Below are 15261 nucleotides of genomic sequence, written 5' to 3'. Positions count from 1 at the left end.
GGCGGGCCGCAAGCAGGAAGGAGAGGCCAGCAAGGGGCGGGGAGGCCGCCGCCGCCTCCGGCCCGCAAGCCGGCAAATGGCTGGGCGTGCCGCGCGGGGGCGCGCGCGGGACCGGGTCCAGGAGAGGTGGGCGCGGGGACCCGGCCCGCGGCGCGGCAAAACGCTGCCTCTTCCCCGCCCTAGCCCCGCCCCGCCGGCCCCGCCCCCCCTTGGCCCGTCCTCGGCCCGGCTCCCCGCCTGGTTCCCCCGCCCACCCCGTCTGGCTCCGCCTCCAACTCCTTCCCTTCCGGGGCCTCGTCCTGCCTCCGGCCAGTCCTCGGCCCCACCTCGCTAACTTTAGCACTGCCCACCCCACTCTCCGGCGCCGATCCGCTCCCAGCACGGCCCCGGATGGCCCCGCCCCCAATACGCCCCCACATCTAGGCCCCGCCCAGTCCCACCTCCCCCCCCCCTCCCTGCTCCATCCCGCGTCTCGGCACCGCCCAGTCCCGCCCTACCGTCACAGCCCCGCTTCCAGCTCCGCCTCAGCTCCGCCCCGAGGCACGCGCCCGAGACCAACCCTGGGGTGGTGGAGAAAAAGGCCCTAGGGCCGGACGGCGGCTTCCCCAGAGCTCCAGGCTTACGCTGGACGTAGTGGGACTGGCCTCTGCTGCTCCTCTGGGGTGACGCTGTCACCCCGCGAGCGGAGGAACTGTTAGGTTTTCCTTCTTCGAGACACCTCTTCTGGCTGGGGTGACGGACCGCGTGGCTCTGCCCGAAGACTTTGGGCCCAGACTGTTGCAATTCCACCCCATCAGGGTGAGGGGTCCCGAGGAGACTCCGTAAGAAGGTGAATGAAGTAAGCTCCCCAGACTCTCGGAGCGGTCCTTCTCTGCATTGGCCAGTATTGAATCCCTGTTCACGAAGCCTGGCACGTTCTGGGGTGCCCTCTAGGATTTCACAGCGCTGACAAATGGTGAATTTGGGAAAGTTAATCTTTTTTTGAGATGGTCTTGTCTCTGCATTGTTTCTTCTCTTGCTGGTTCTCATCCTCTTTGCTTATTACCTCCACCAAAACCTGAACTCTACCAAGGATGTAATATAGGTTACACAGCACAAATATACATGATCTCTTCAGGATATCAGGTCTTATAACCATGTGCCCCACCAGCCTGTATATGTGCGGAGTGGTCACTGGATGACTTTGATATTCTTATATCAAAATTCTAAACAGAGCAAGGGTTCACATGTAAAAAGGGGGAGCATGTTAAAATATTAGAGGAAAACACAGGAGAAAAAAATTAAGGTTGCTCTGGAGAGATACTTTCCAAACAGGATACAAACCCCAGAAGTCCTAAAATTAAAGATGAATAAATGTGGCCAAATAGGAATATTAAAATTTCTACATAGCAAACAAATATGAGAAATAGCAACCAACAAAGGTCTAATTTCCTTATTACAAAAGGAGTCAGTAAGAAAAAGTTCAACCACTCAGAAAAATAGACAAGGTATATACACAGGTTTCCACAGAAAAAGAAATAGAAATGACTTTTAAATGTACAAGAAGGTATCCAATTCATAATTAAAATGTTAAAAAAAATTTCACATAAAGGCAAAGATTAAAGTTTGACAATATGCTGTTCTGATGAGAATATAGGGGGCACAGGTACTTTGATTTACTGATGATGGAAGAATATATCTACACAATTTTTACTGAGGACAAGTTAGCAATATCTATCACAATGTAAAATTCAGCTCCACTTTGACCCAGAAAATCCACATTTTGGACTTTATCTTACAAATGTATTGTGTGCACATAAAAACTCTGTACAAGTTTTAAAGATACAAGGGGAACTAATTATAAACTAAATGATAAAATGACTGGGATTTTCTTTAAAATAAAAGGTGGGGGTGAGGGATATAGGTAAGAATGTCAGTGAAACAAAACTGGCCAGAAGTTGGTAATTGTTGAAACTGGGTCATTGGTACATGGAGTTCTTCATATTAGTTTGCCTACTTTAGTGTATATTTGAAATTCCATAATGAAAGGTTTTTTAAATGGAAACCAGAAGAATGTAAAAGGAGAGTCATTGCAGTTTTGTTTTTAAGAGCAACTGAGACAGTTTATTAACCAGGATATTAATTTTAAAAATTATAGTTTCTATATATAATAATACTCAGCTCTTAAAATAAGAATGGCTAACAAGTACATGAAGAGATGCTCAACAATGCTAATCATTAAGAAAATGCAAATCAAAACCATAATGAGATACCACCTCACCCCCATTAGGATGACTATTATCAACAAGTGTTGGCAAAGATGTAGAAAAATCGGAACTCTGTGTGTTATTGCTAGGAATGTAAAATGGTGCAGCCACTGTGGAAAACACTATGGTGGCTCATCAAAAAATTAAAAATTGAGTTATCCCATGATCCAGCAATCCCCCTTCGGTGTGTATATGTTCAAGAGAACGTAAAGCGAGATCTTGGAGAGATATCTGTACATGCATGTTCATAGCATTATTCACAATAGTCAAAGGTGGAAACAACCCAGTGTTTCAAGGTTTCAATGTCCATTGAAAGATGAATGGATAAACAAAACGGGTGTATACACACTGAAATATTAGTCAACTATAAAAAGGAAGACAGTTCTGACACATGATAGATAAACCTTGAAGACATGCTAAGGGAAATAACCAGACACAAAAAGACAAATACTGTATCAATCCACTTATATAGGGTCTAATGTGGTCAAATTCATAGAAACAGAAAATAGAATAATGGTTGTCAGGGGCTGGGAAAGGAGAATGGGGTTGATTGATTAATGGGTACAGAATTTCAGTTTTGTAAAAAGAAAAAGTTCTAGAGGTTGGTCCCACAACAATGTGAATGTACTTAACACTACTGAACTGCACATTTTAAAATGGTTAAGCTGGTAAATTTTATGTTTTGTATATTTTACCACAATTTAAAAAATAAAAATAAGGCAGATGTTATGCAGTAATAAAGAATGATTTCCAATGACACATTTTAAATAAGGAAATGACACAAGGGGGAAAAGTTTGTTAAAGTATGCTATCATCACATACACACATTCACCTGCTTGCATATGTAGAAATATCTGGAATGATAAGATATACAAGAAACATAACAGAAATTGAATCTGTAGAAGGACTAGGGACTAAGTGAGGGGCAACATGCACAAGATCTATATTTCCCTAATGGAGTATTATATATTCATTAAAAATTAGTTATGAGACTGTAGCAATATGAGAAAATACACAATATGATTAATTGTATGGGATAAGTTAAAAAGTTTACATAGAGTGTGTGATTTACAAGTAGGTTAAAAATGCTTAGTAATTGTGTTTTGTTTGAAGAACAGTCAATGTGATGTTTTTCTACATTTCTGTTTTTTAGGAAATGATATGTATTGATTTTTAGAAAAAAATAAATATCAAAAAAATTTAAAGACCTTATTTGTCTTGATTTCCCATCTCCTGACAACTTTCATCTCCCACTTCTTTTTGAACAAGCACTTATTTTTTTGCATGTGTTTACCAAGTGCTCCCGCTTTTAAAGGTGAAGTAAAAAATTCATTACTGGATAAATTGCCTTAATTGTTGTTATGCTTATATTTCATAAAGCAGGTTTCCTTATACAGTAGCTTGCTTCCAACATGCTGTAGTTTGTGATCAATTAATCATGCTGTCATTTCAGGATACTTGGCTAAAAACAGTGGCTTCTTCTTGGTTTCTTATTGGTGGTTTTAAAGTTGTAGTTCATTTTTGTCATAGCTATCCTGTCTGTGGAATGTGCTGTCTGGGGGATACTGCTTTCGTGGTTGACCAATATCTGTCACAAAGCTGTAAAAAATGTTGTCTGTTGGTCTTGAATGCTAACTTGAATCTCTTATTGCTCATGTTCCTACAGAGTTTCCCAGAATGAAAACACAGATGTCCCCAAAACTGTTTTGCTCATTTTTGTTCTCACTCCCATTACCCAGCTTTTAAAAATGAAATTTGGTATTTGTAAGTTTGTGTATTATATGTAGGTGTATACATACACACACAAGCACACACACAAATCACATTACTGCAAGTATTTTGAAGGTTGTGTTCATAATAAACACTTATTTAATATGGTTTTTCTTTTTTTCCAACTTCATTAATCTCCAACAAATATAATAAGAGGCCAGGGAAAAGGGCATTTATTTGTCCCAAAATAGCAGATTAATAACTACCATGCTGCTTTCTGTCTCTATGAACTTGGTCACTCTGCGTACCTCATATAAGTAGAATCACATAGTCTTTGCTTGCTTGCTTGCTTTTATTTTTTTAAAGCTGTTTAGTCTGACATGTTTTCTTTTTTTTTTAATTTTTTTTTAATGTTTATTTATTTTTGAGAGAGAGAGAGAGACAGAGCATGAGTGGGGGAGGGGCAGAGAAAGAGGGAGACACAGAATCTGAAGCAGGCTCCAGGCTCCGAGCAGTCAGCACGGAGCCTGATGCGGGGCTCAAATGTTTTAGAACTGATTTTATACACACTGAAATACCAAAGTTACATATACACGTGGGTCTATTCTGAGCTCACAGTCCTAGTCTATTAGTCACTTTGTCTATCTTTGTGGCCTCTCTTAATTTTTGTCATTTTGTATAATTGCTGGTATTTATTAGAGAAAGTCCCTGGTCCATGATTTTCTTTTTGAGAAGTGCCCAGGTTATTGCCTTTTCCTCTCCAATGTACACAATGATTTTCTCCAGTGCCATAAAATTCCTATTGTGTTTTGGTTGAAATCGCTTTGAATCTATAGATTGTTTTGGAAAAAACTGCCATCTTTGTAATATTGAGTTTTGCTACTCATGAATCTGGTCTATTTACTTAAGTCTTTTAATATATATTTTAATAAGCTTTCTGACTTTCTAGGGGTGTTGCATTTCTTTTCTTATATTTATTCCTAGTACTTGGTATTCTCTGATTTACAATGGTGTCTTCCCTTTAATTACATTTTCCAGTTGCTTGATGATAGTACAATGAAAATAACAACTGACTTTTAAAATATATTAACCTTGGAATCGGGGGAAGATGGCGGCGTAGGAGGATGCTGGCCTCACCGCATCCTGCTGATCACTTAGATTCCACTCACACCTGCCTAAATAACCCAAAAAACCGCCAGAAGAGTAGCAGAATGGATTCTCCAGAGCCAAGCATAGACGAGAGGCCCACGGAAGAGGGTAGAAAGGGCAGAGAGGGGGTATGCGCTACACGGACTGGCAGGAGAGAGCCGGGGCAGAGGGGCAACCCACCGGCCAAGCAGAGCCCCCGAGTCTGGCTTGCAAAAGCGGAGGGGCGGGATGGAGTGTGCTCCGACCGCAAGCGGGACTTAACATCTGGAAGGTTATAAGCTAACAGCTTTGCTCGGAGACTGGGAGGGCTGGAGGACAACGGGAGGGAGAATTGTTGAGTCCCAGATGAATGACAGAGCTCAGCTTGGCAGGGAACAAAGGCGCTCGCCAGCGCCATCACCCTCGCCCATCCCCCAGCCAAAATCCCAAAAGGAACCAGTTCCTGCCAGGGAACTTGCTTGCACTGCACCAACACCCAATGCTGTGCTTCTGCGGATCCATCCCTCTGGCAGGTCGGACTCCCTCCCGAAGCAGATCACCAAAGCATAAGCAAGCTGAGCCTGCCCCTCCCACCCCTGTGCACCTTGCCTATCCACTGCAGCTAATATGCCAGATCCCCAGCACCACAAGCCTGGCAGTGTGCAAGTAGCCCAGACGGGCCACACCACCTCACAGTGAATCCCAACCCTAGGAGAGGGGAAGAGAAGGTACACACCTGTCTGACAGTGGCCCCAGCAGTGGGCTAGGAGCAGACATCAGGTCTGACTGCGGCCCCGCCCACCAATGCAAGTTATTCAAGTCAGCACAGGGGAAGTGCCCTGCAGTTCCACACCACTCCAGGAAGTATCCAAAATGACGAAATGGAAGAATTCCCCTCAAAAGACTCTCCAGGAAATAGCAACATCTAACGAACTGATCAAAACCTATTTAAACAATATAACAGAAAGTGAATTTAGAATAATAGTCACAAAATTAATTGCTGGGCGTGAAAACAGTATAGAGGACAGCAGAGACTCTATTGCTACAGAGATCAAGGGACTAAGGAAGAGCCAGGAGGAGCTAAAAAATGCTAATAATGAGCTGCAAAATAAAATGGAGATGACCACAGCTCGGATTGAATAGGCAGAGGAGAGAATAGGTGAATTAGAAGATAGAATTATGGAAAAAGAAGAAGCTGAGAAAAAGAGAGATAAAAAAATCCAGGAGTATGAGGGGAAAATTAGAGAACTAAGTGATGCACTAAAGAGAAATAATCTACGTATAATTGGTATTCCAGAGGAGGAAGAGAGAGGGAAAGGTGCTGAAGGGGTACTTGAAGAAATCGTAGCTGAGAACTTCCCTGATATGGGGAAGGAAAAAGACATTGAAATCCAAGAGGCACAGAGAACTCCCTTCAGTAACTTGAATTGATCTTCTGCACGACATATCATAGTGAAACTGGCAAAATACAAGGATAAAGAGAAAATTCTGAAAGCAGCTAGGGATAAACATGCTCTAACATATAAAAAGGACCAATAAGACTCGTGACAGATCTCTCTACTGAAACTTGGGAGTCCAGAAAGGAATGGCAGGAAATCTTCAATATGATGAACAGAAAAAATATGCAGCCGAGAATCCTTTATCCAGCAAGTCTGTCATTTAGAATAGAAGGAGAGATAAAGGTCTTCCCAAACAAAAAAACTGAAGGAATTCATCACCACTAAACCAGCCCTACAAGAGATCCTAAGGGGGATCCTGTGAGACAAACTACCAGAGACATCACTACAAGCATGAAACCTACAGACAACACAATGACTCTGAACCCATATATTTCTATAATAACACTGAATGTAAATGGGCTAAATGCGCCAACCAAAAGACATAGGGTATCACAATATAAAAAAACAAGACCCATCTATTTGCTGTCTACAAGAGACTCATTTTAGACCTGAGGACACCTTCAGATTGAAAGTGAGGGGATGGAGAACTATTTATCATGCTACTGGGAGTCAAAAGAAATCTGGAGTAGCCATTCTTATATCAGACAAACTAGACTTTAAATTAAAAGTTGTAACAAGAGATGAAGAAGATCACTATATAATAATTACAGGGTCTATCCATCAGGAAGAGCTAACAATTATAAATGTCTATGCGCCGAATATGGGAGCCCCCAGATATATAAAACAATTACTCATAAACATAAGCAACATTATTGATAAGAATGTGGTAATTGCAGGGGACTTTAATACCCCACTTACAACAATGGATAGATCATCTAGACACATGGTCAATAAAGAAACGAGGGCCCTGAATGATACATTGGATCAGATGGACTTGACAGATATATTTAGAACTCTGCATCCCAAAGCAACAGAATATACTTTCTTCTCGAGTGCACATGCAACATTCTCCAAGATAGATCACATACTGGGTCACAAAACAGCCCTTCATAAGTATACAAGAATTGAGATCATACCATGCACACTTTCAGACCACAATGATATGAAGCTTGAAATCAACACAGGAAAAAGTCTGGAAAACCTCCAAAAGCATGGAGGTTAAGGAACACCCTACTAAAGAATGAATGGGTCAACCAGGCAATCAGAGAAGAAATTAAAAAATATATGGAAACAAACGAAAATGAAAATACAACAATCCAAACGCTTTGGGATGCAGCGAAGGCAGTCCTGAGAGGAAAATACATTGCAATCCAGGCCTATCTCAAGAAACAAGAAAAATCCCAAATACAAAATCTAAGAGCACACCTAAAGGAAATAGAAGCAGAACAGCAAAGGCAGCCTAAACCCAGCAGAAGGAGAGAAATAATAAAGATCAGAGCAGAAATAAACAATATAGAATCTAAAAATCTGTAGAGCAGATCAACGAAACCAAGAGTTGGTTTTTTGAAAAAATAAACAAAATTGATAGACCTCTAGCCAGACTTCTCAAAAAGAAAAGGGAGATGACCCAAATAGATAAAATCATGAATGAAAATGGAATTATTACAACCAATCCCTCAGAGATACAAGCAATTATCAGAGAATACTATGAAAAATTATATGTCAAAACACTGGACAACCTGGAAGAAATGGACAAGTTCCTAAATACCCACACACTTCCAAAACTCAATCAGGAGGAATAGAAAGCTTGAACAGACCCATAACCAGTGAAGAAATTGAATCAGTTATCAAAAATCTCCCAACAAATAAGAGTCCAGGACCAGATGGCTTCCCAGGGGAGTTCTACCAGACGTTTAAAGCAGAGATGATACCTATCCTTCTCAAGCTGTTCCAAAAAAAAAAAGGGGGAAGGAAAACTTCCAGACTCATTCTATGAAGCCAGCATTACTTTGATTCCTAAACCAGACAGAGACCCAGTAAAAAAAGAAGAGAACTACAGACCAATATCCCTGATGAATACGGATGCAAAAATTCTCAATAAGATACTAGCAAATAGAAGTCAACAGCATATAAAAAGAATTATTCACCATGATCAAGTGGGATTCATTCCTGGGCTGCAGGGCTGGTTCAACATTCACAAATCAATCAACGTGATACATCACATTAATAAAAGAAAAGATAAGAACCATATGATCCTGTCAATCAATGCAGAAAAAGCATTTGACAAAATTCAGCAACCTTTCTTTTTTTTTTTTTTTTTAAATTTTTTTTTTCAACGTTTTATTTATTTTTTTTGGGACAGAGAGAGACAGAGCATGAACGGGGGAGGGGCAGAGAGAGAGGGAGACACAGAATCGGAAACAGGCTCCAGGCTCCGAGCCATCAGCCCAGAGCCTGACGCGGGGCTCGAACTCACGGACCGCGAGATCGTGACCTGGCTGAAGTCGGGCGCTTAACCGACTGTGCCACCCAGGCGCCCCCAGCAACCTTTCTTAATAAAAACCCTCGAGACAGTCGGGATAGAAGGAACATACTTAAAGATCATAAAAGCCATTTATGAACAGCCCACAGCTAACATCATCCTCAATGGGGAAAAACTCAGAGCTTTTTCCCTGAGAACAGGAACACAACAGGGATGTCCACTCTCACCGCTGTTGTTTAACATAGCGTTGGAAGTTCTAGCATCAGCAATCAGACAACAAAAGGAAGTCAAAGGCATCAAAATTGGCAAAGATGAAGTCAAGCTTTCACTTTTTTCAGATGACATGATATTATACATGGAAAATCCGATAGACTCCACCAGAATTCTGCTAGAACTGAGACATGAATTCAGCAAAGTTGCAGGATACAAAATCAATGTACAGAAATCAGTTGCATTCTTATACACTAATAATGAAGCAACAGAAAGACAAATAAAGAAACTGATCCCATTCACAATTGCACCAAGAAGCATAAAATACCTAGGAATAAATCTAACCAAAGATGTAAAGGATCTGTATGCTGAAAACTATAGAAGGCTTATGAAGGAAATTGAAGAAGATATAATGAAATGGAAAAACATTCCGTGCTCATGGATTGGAAGAATAAAAATTGTCAAAATGTCAATACTACCCAAAGCAATCTACACATTCAATGCAATCCCAATCAAAGTTGCACCAGCATTCTTCTCAAAACTAGAACAAGCAACCCTAAAATTCATGTGGAACCACAAAAGGCCCCAAATAGCCAAAGTCATATTGAAGAAGAAGACCAAAGCAGGAGGCATCACAATCCCAGACTTTAGCCTCTACTACAAAGCTGTCATCATCAAGACAGCATGGTATTGGCACAAAAACAGACACATAGACCAATGGAATAGAATAGAAACCCCAGAACTAGACCCACAAACGTATGGCCAACTAATATTTGACAAAGCAGGAAAGACTATCCAATGGAAAAAAGACAGTCTCTTTAACAAATGGTGCTGGGAGAACTGGACAGCAACATGCAGAAGGTTGAAACTTGACCACTTTCTCACACCATTCACAAAAATAAACTCAAAATGGATAAAGGTCTGAGTGTGAGACAGGAAACCATCAGAACTCTAGAGGAGAAAGCAGGAAAAGACCTCTCTGACCTCAGCTGTAGCAATTTCTTATTTGACACATTCCCCAAAGGCAAGGGAATTAAAAGCAAAAATGAACTATTGGGACATCATGAAGATAAAAAGCTTCTGCACAGCAAAGGAAACAATCAACAAAACTAAAAGGCAACCAACGGAATGGGAAATGATATTTGCAAATGAGATATCGGACAAAGGGCTAGTATCCAAAATCTATAAAGAGCTCATCAAACTCCACACCTGAAAAACAAATAATCCCGTGAAGAAATGGGCAGAAAACATGAATAGACACTTCTCTAAAGAAGACATCCAGATGGCCAACAGGCACATGAAAAGATGCTCAATGTCACTCCTCATCCGGGAAATACAAATCAAAAACACATTCATATATCATCTCATGCGAGTCAGAATGGCCAAAATGAACAAATCAGGAGACTATAGATGCTAGAGAGGATGTGGAGAAATGGGAACCCTCTTGCACTGGTGGTGGGAATGCAAATTGGTGCAGCCATTCTGGAAAACAGTGTGGAGGTTCCTCAGAAAATTAAAAATAGACCTACCCTCTGACCCAGCAACAGCACTGCTAGGAATTCACGCATGGGATACAGGAGTGCTGATGCATAGGGGCACTTGTACCCCAATATTTATAGCAGCATTCTCAACAATAGCCAAATTATGGAAAGAGCCTAAATGTCCGTCAACTGATGAATGGATAAAAAAATTGTGGTTTATATACACAATGGAGTACTAGGTAGCAATGAGAAAGAATGAAGTATGTCCCTTTGTAGCAAAGTGGATGGAACTGGAGAGTGTTATGCTAAGTGAAATAAGCCATACAGAGAAAGACAGATACCATATGTTTTCACTCTTATGTGGATCCTGAGAAACTTAACAGAAACCCATGGGGGAGCGGAAGGAAAAAAAAAAGGAGGTTAGAGTGGGAGAGAGCCAAATCATAAGAGACTGTTAAAAACTGAGAACAAACTGAGGGTTGATGGGGGGTGGGAGGGAGGGGAGGGTGGGTGAAGGGTATTGAAGAGGGCATTTTTTGGGATGAGCACTGGGTGTTGCATGGAAACCAATTTGACAATAAATTTCATAAAAAGAAACACCTCATCACCAACCCCCCCCCAAAAATATATATATTAATCTTGGGGCTCCTGGGTCACTCAGTTGGTTAAGCATCCAACTCTTGATTTCAGATGATTACCTCATACTCCATGAGATCAAGCCCGGTATCAGGGTCTGCCCTCACAGCGAAGAGCCTTTTTGGGATTCTCTCTCTCTCTCTCTCTCTCTCTCTCTCTCTCTCTCTCTGCCCCTACCCCTGCTCACACACTTTCTCTCTCTCAAAAATAAATAAATAAGCATTAAAATATGTATATATATTAAACTTACGGGCACCTGGGTCCCTCAGTCAGTTAAGCGTCCGACTCTTGGTTTTGACTCAGGTCATGATCTCACCATTGGCGAGTTCGAGCCCCGTGTGGAGCCTGCTTGGTATTCTCTTTCTGCCTCTCCCCCGACTCATGCTCTCTTTGTGTCTCTCTGTTTCTCTCTCTCAAAAAAAATATATATATAAATCTTATAATCAGCCAAATTGCCAGGTGCTTCTATTTTTTCTAATAATTTATCCATAGGTTTTTGTGTGTTTTAAATGTTAACCATCATATCAGTTGAGAATTATAAATTTTATTTTTTCTTTTCTAGATCTTGTGACTGTAAGTTCTTTCTCTTATTTTTTACACTATCTACAGCTTTCAATGTCACACAAAATCAAAGTAATTAAAGTGAACATCATGCTATCATTCCTGATTTTAAAATGAATGATTTTAACAGTGCCTGTTTAAGATGATGTTTGTTCCTCATTTTTCATTCACATTCTTTCTCTGTATAAGAATTTTTTCTATTTTTCATTTACTTATAGTTTATATTAATGTATGTTGAATTTGATCAATACCTTTTCTCCATCTCTCTCTCTCCTTTTTAAAATTATTTTTAATGTTTGTTTTTGAAAGAGAAAGAGGCAGAGCATGAGCAGGGGAGGGGCAGAGAGAGAGGGAGACCCAGAATCCGAAGCAAGCTCCAGGCTCTGAGCTGTCAGCACAGAGCCTGACATGGGGCTCAAACTCACAGACTGAGAGATCATGACCTGAGCAATAATCAGACACTTAGCTGAATGAGCCACCCAGGTGCCCTTCTTTTATTTTTTGACTTTTCTCTTTTTATCTATTTTTTAAAAGTTTATTTATTTTAAGAGAGAGAGAGTCCCAGAGAGGGCAGAGAGAGGGAGAGAGAGAACACCAATGGCGGGCACAAACCCCAATGCGGGGCTCACTCCTACCAACCATGAGATCATGAACTGAATCAAAACCAAGGGTTAGACACTTAACCAACTGAGCCACCCAGGCACCCCTCTTTTTATCTGTTAATGTAATAAATTGTACTTATGGATTTTCTAATATTAAACTATCTTGCTACTTAGGATAAACCCAAGTTATGGTGTATTATCCTCTTTTATATATAGTTGGAATCAATTTGTTAATTGAATTTTCTTTCAGAATTTTTAGAACTACAATTGACCTTTGAACAACGATCAGGTCAACAATGCTGAAAATCTGTCTATAACTTTTGACTCCCTCTAAACTTGACTACTAATAGCCTACTGTTGAATGAAAGCCTTACAAATAACATAGTCGATTAACACATATGTTGTATATGTATGTATTCTATACTGTATTTTTACAATAAAGTAAACTAAATAAAAGAAAATATCATCAAGAAAATCATAAGGAAAAGAAAATACACTTACAGTATTGTAATGTATTTATTTTAAAATGCATGTATAAGTGGACCTGCACAGTTCAAATATGTGTTGTTCAATGGTCAACTATACAAACAACCATCATAAATTTATGATGTGGTTTCTAGGCTTTCAGATTGAAAACACTGATACTGTAGATTGTAGGTATGTTAAGAACTCTCAGTGATCTTTCTGGTAGTGACTAATGATTGCTTTTTATCAATTGACTTCAATTCTCTTCACCATACAATAGTTAACTTCCTTGTTGACAGTTGGCATGAATCATCTATCTCAGGATCTGAATAAGAAAACTATGTACACATCTCTCCTGCTTTCTCAGAGACTTGCTCTTCCTGGGCATCTGTGGATCCCACTTCCACATCCTCAGTGGGAATAGCACCCCAGAACCTCCACACCCATGGCCACTAGCCTGAGGAGGCCCTCTTTCACCTCCTGTTCTTCTTCCTCAACAGACACAGATGATGAGGGTGTGCATGGCACTTGCAAAGATGCTTCTATATGTAAGAGGTGATTCAAAACTTAAGGCCTTGCAGATCTACTTGAAAGCAGCAGAGCTCACAAGAAAGGAAACAAACAAGTGTGTTTAGGTTTACAGGAAGCATTGGCTACTGGCATGACCCTTACATCCAGCATTTTGTTAGACTGTTTGAAGAGAGGGAGGCCTCTGAAATTAACAGAATATTTTGCTGAAGTCCATGGCATCAGTCAGTATTTTTACTGAAGACAGAACGTCATTGTTAAATTCTAAATCTTGGAGCTGGGATGGATATCACCATCTGGAGATTAAAGGATGAAGATCTCCCAAGTAAATATTTTGAAGTCTATTTTCCATTGATAGTCACGAGAAAGCATAGCATCAAATCAAACCTTTCTTATCACAACCCATCATGAAACTACATTCAGAGGGCACACTTCAAATCAATGGACACCTGTTGGATTCAAAGAGATGTGCCATTATTGAAGCAGATGTCCGAGACTTACCTGAACTGGAAGAGAAGCTAAAGAAATGTAAAATGAATCCACAATTGCCAACACTCCTGATAACTGAATGTGTGCTGCTTTACATGACTCTGGAGCAGATGGCCAAGTTTCTCAAGTGGGCAGCCAATGGTTTTGGAACTGCCATGTTCATAAACTATGAACACACATGGATGACTGGTTTGGACAGATCATGATTGAAAACTGCAGAGGCAACAGTGTGACCTGGCAGAAATGGAGACCTGCAAGTCATTAGAGTCACAGAAAGAACGGCTCCTGTCTAATGGGTGGGAATTGGCATCAGCAGTTGACATGATGGAACCGTACAGCAGATTGCCTCAAGCTGAAGGGAGCAGAATAGAGTGTTCAATTTCTGGATGAAATGGAGCTTCTCGAACAGCTTTTGCAGCATTCCTGCCTTTGTTGGGCAACCAAAGGAGGAAATGAAATAGGTTTGAAGGAAATCACTTATTAATCTGTTTGAAGCCCATGCTGAGCTTGGAGCTGAAGACATAGACCTTCCCAGAGTTGACAGGCTGTGTTTCCTGGCTGGTGGCCAGCTGTGGTCCCATCCCACACCCAGAGAAATCTCAGTTCCCAGGGCTAGGCACCACCTGCTGTGCCCGTTGACTTACTTTAAATAAATCTCAGTTGCCAATTAAAAAAAAAAAAAGAAAACTATGTAAAATTAATTGCTTAATGAAGCTGCTTCAAATTTCAATCAATGCATTTTAATGCTATTTGTGGATTATGTGTGCTATATTTGTAATTTATATTTTCAATCTTTAAGGAGATTCTGTAACTGAGATACACGTGTGTGCACACACACACATAGGCACTCACGCGTACACACACACACACACACACACACACACACACACACATACACAAGACTTGGTGAACTCAGTTTAGTCCATACTTAGGTTAGACTGCTGTAATACTGGGGAAAGTATTACATTTTTTATCCTATTTTTTGCCACATGGTAATATGCAGAAGACACATGACCATTGTCATCGTGCTCCATTGCTAGCCTGTACCACCTTTCATTTTCTGTCATCACAACAATGTTCTGACTTTGCTAGTGTGGATTTTGTTGGTTTCATTATTGAATATTTTACTCAAGACAGAGTCTTTCAAGCTATGTTTGTAGGTTCAGAAAGAATGATTATACAAAGCTATCATTTTTTTATTTCTTTTTTTTTAAGTTCATTTATTTATTTTGTGTGTGTGAGAAAGAGAAAGCAAGAGAGAGCATGCTGGAGGGGCAGAGAGAGAGAGACAGAGGGAGAGAGAGAATCCCAAGCAGGCTCTGCACAGTCAGCACAGAGCCCAATGTGGGGCTCCAACTCACAAACCAGGAGATCATGACCTGA

The 15261-nt window shown here is 40.6% G+C and overlaps 1 pseudogene; it reads left to right on the top strand.

The window, feature by feature from the left end:
• The first annotated feature begins 13306 nt into the window (after positions 1–13306).
• Positions 13307–14362, top strand: LOC112869323 (leucine carboxyl methyltransferase 1-like; annotated as a pseudogene).
• Positions 14363–15261: the final 899 nt, after the last annotated feature.

This window comes from Puma concolor, chromosome A3, assembly GCF_028749965.1.
Source record: "Puma concolor isolate L17-30 chromosome A3, mPumCon1.1.hap2, whole genome shotgun sequence".
Lineage (NCBI taxonomy): Eukaryota > Metazoa > Chordata > Mammalia > Carnivora > Felidae > Puma > Puma concolor.
This window is presented reverse-complemented; position numbering and strand designations above follow the sequence as displayed.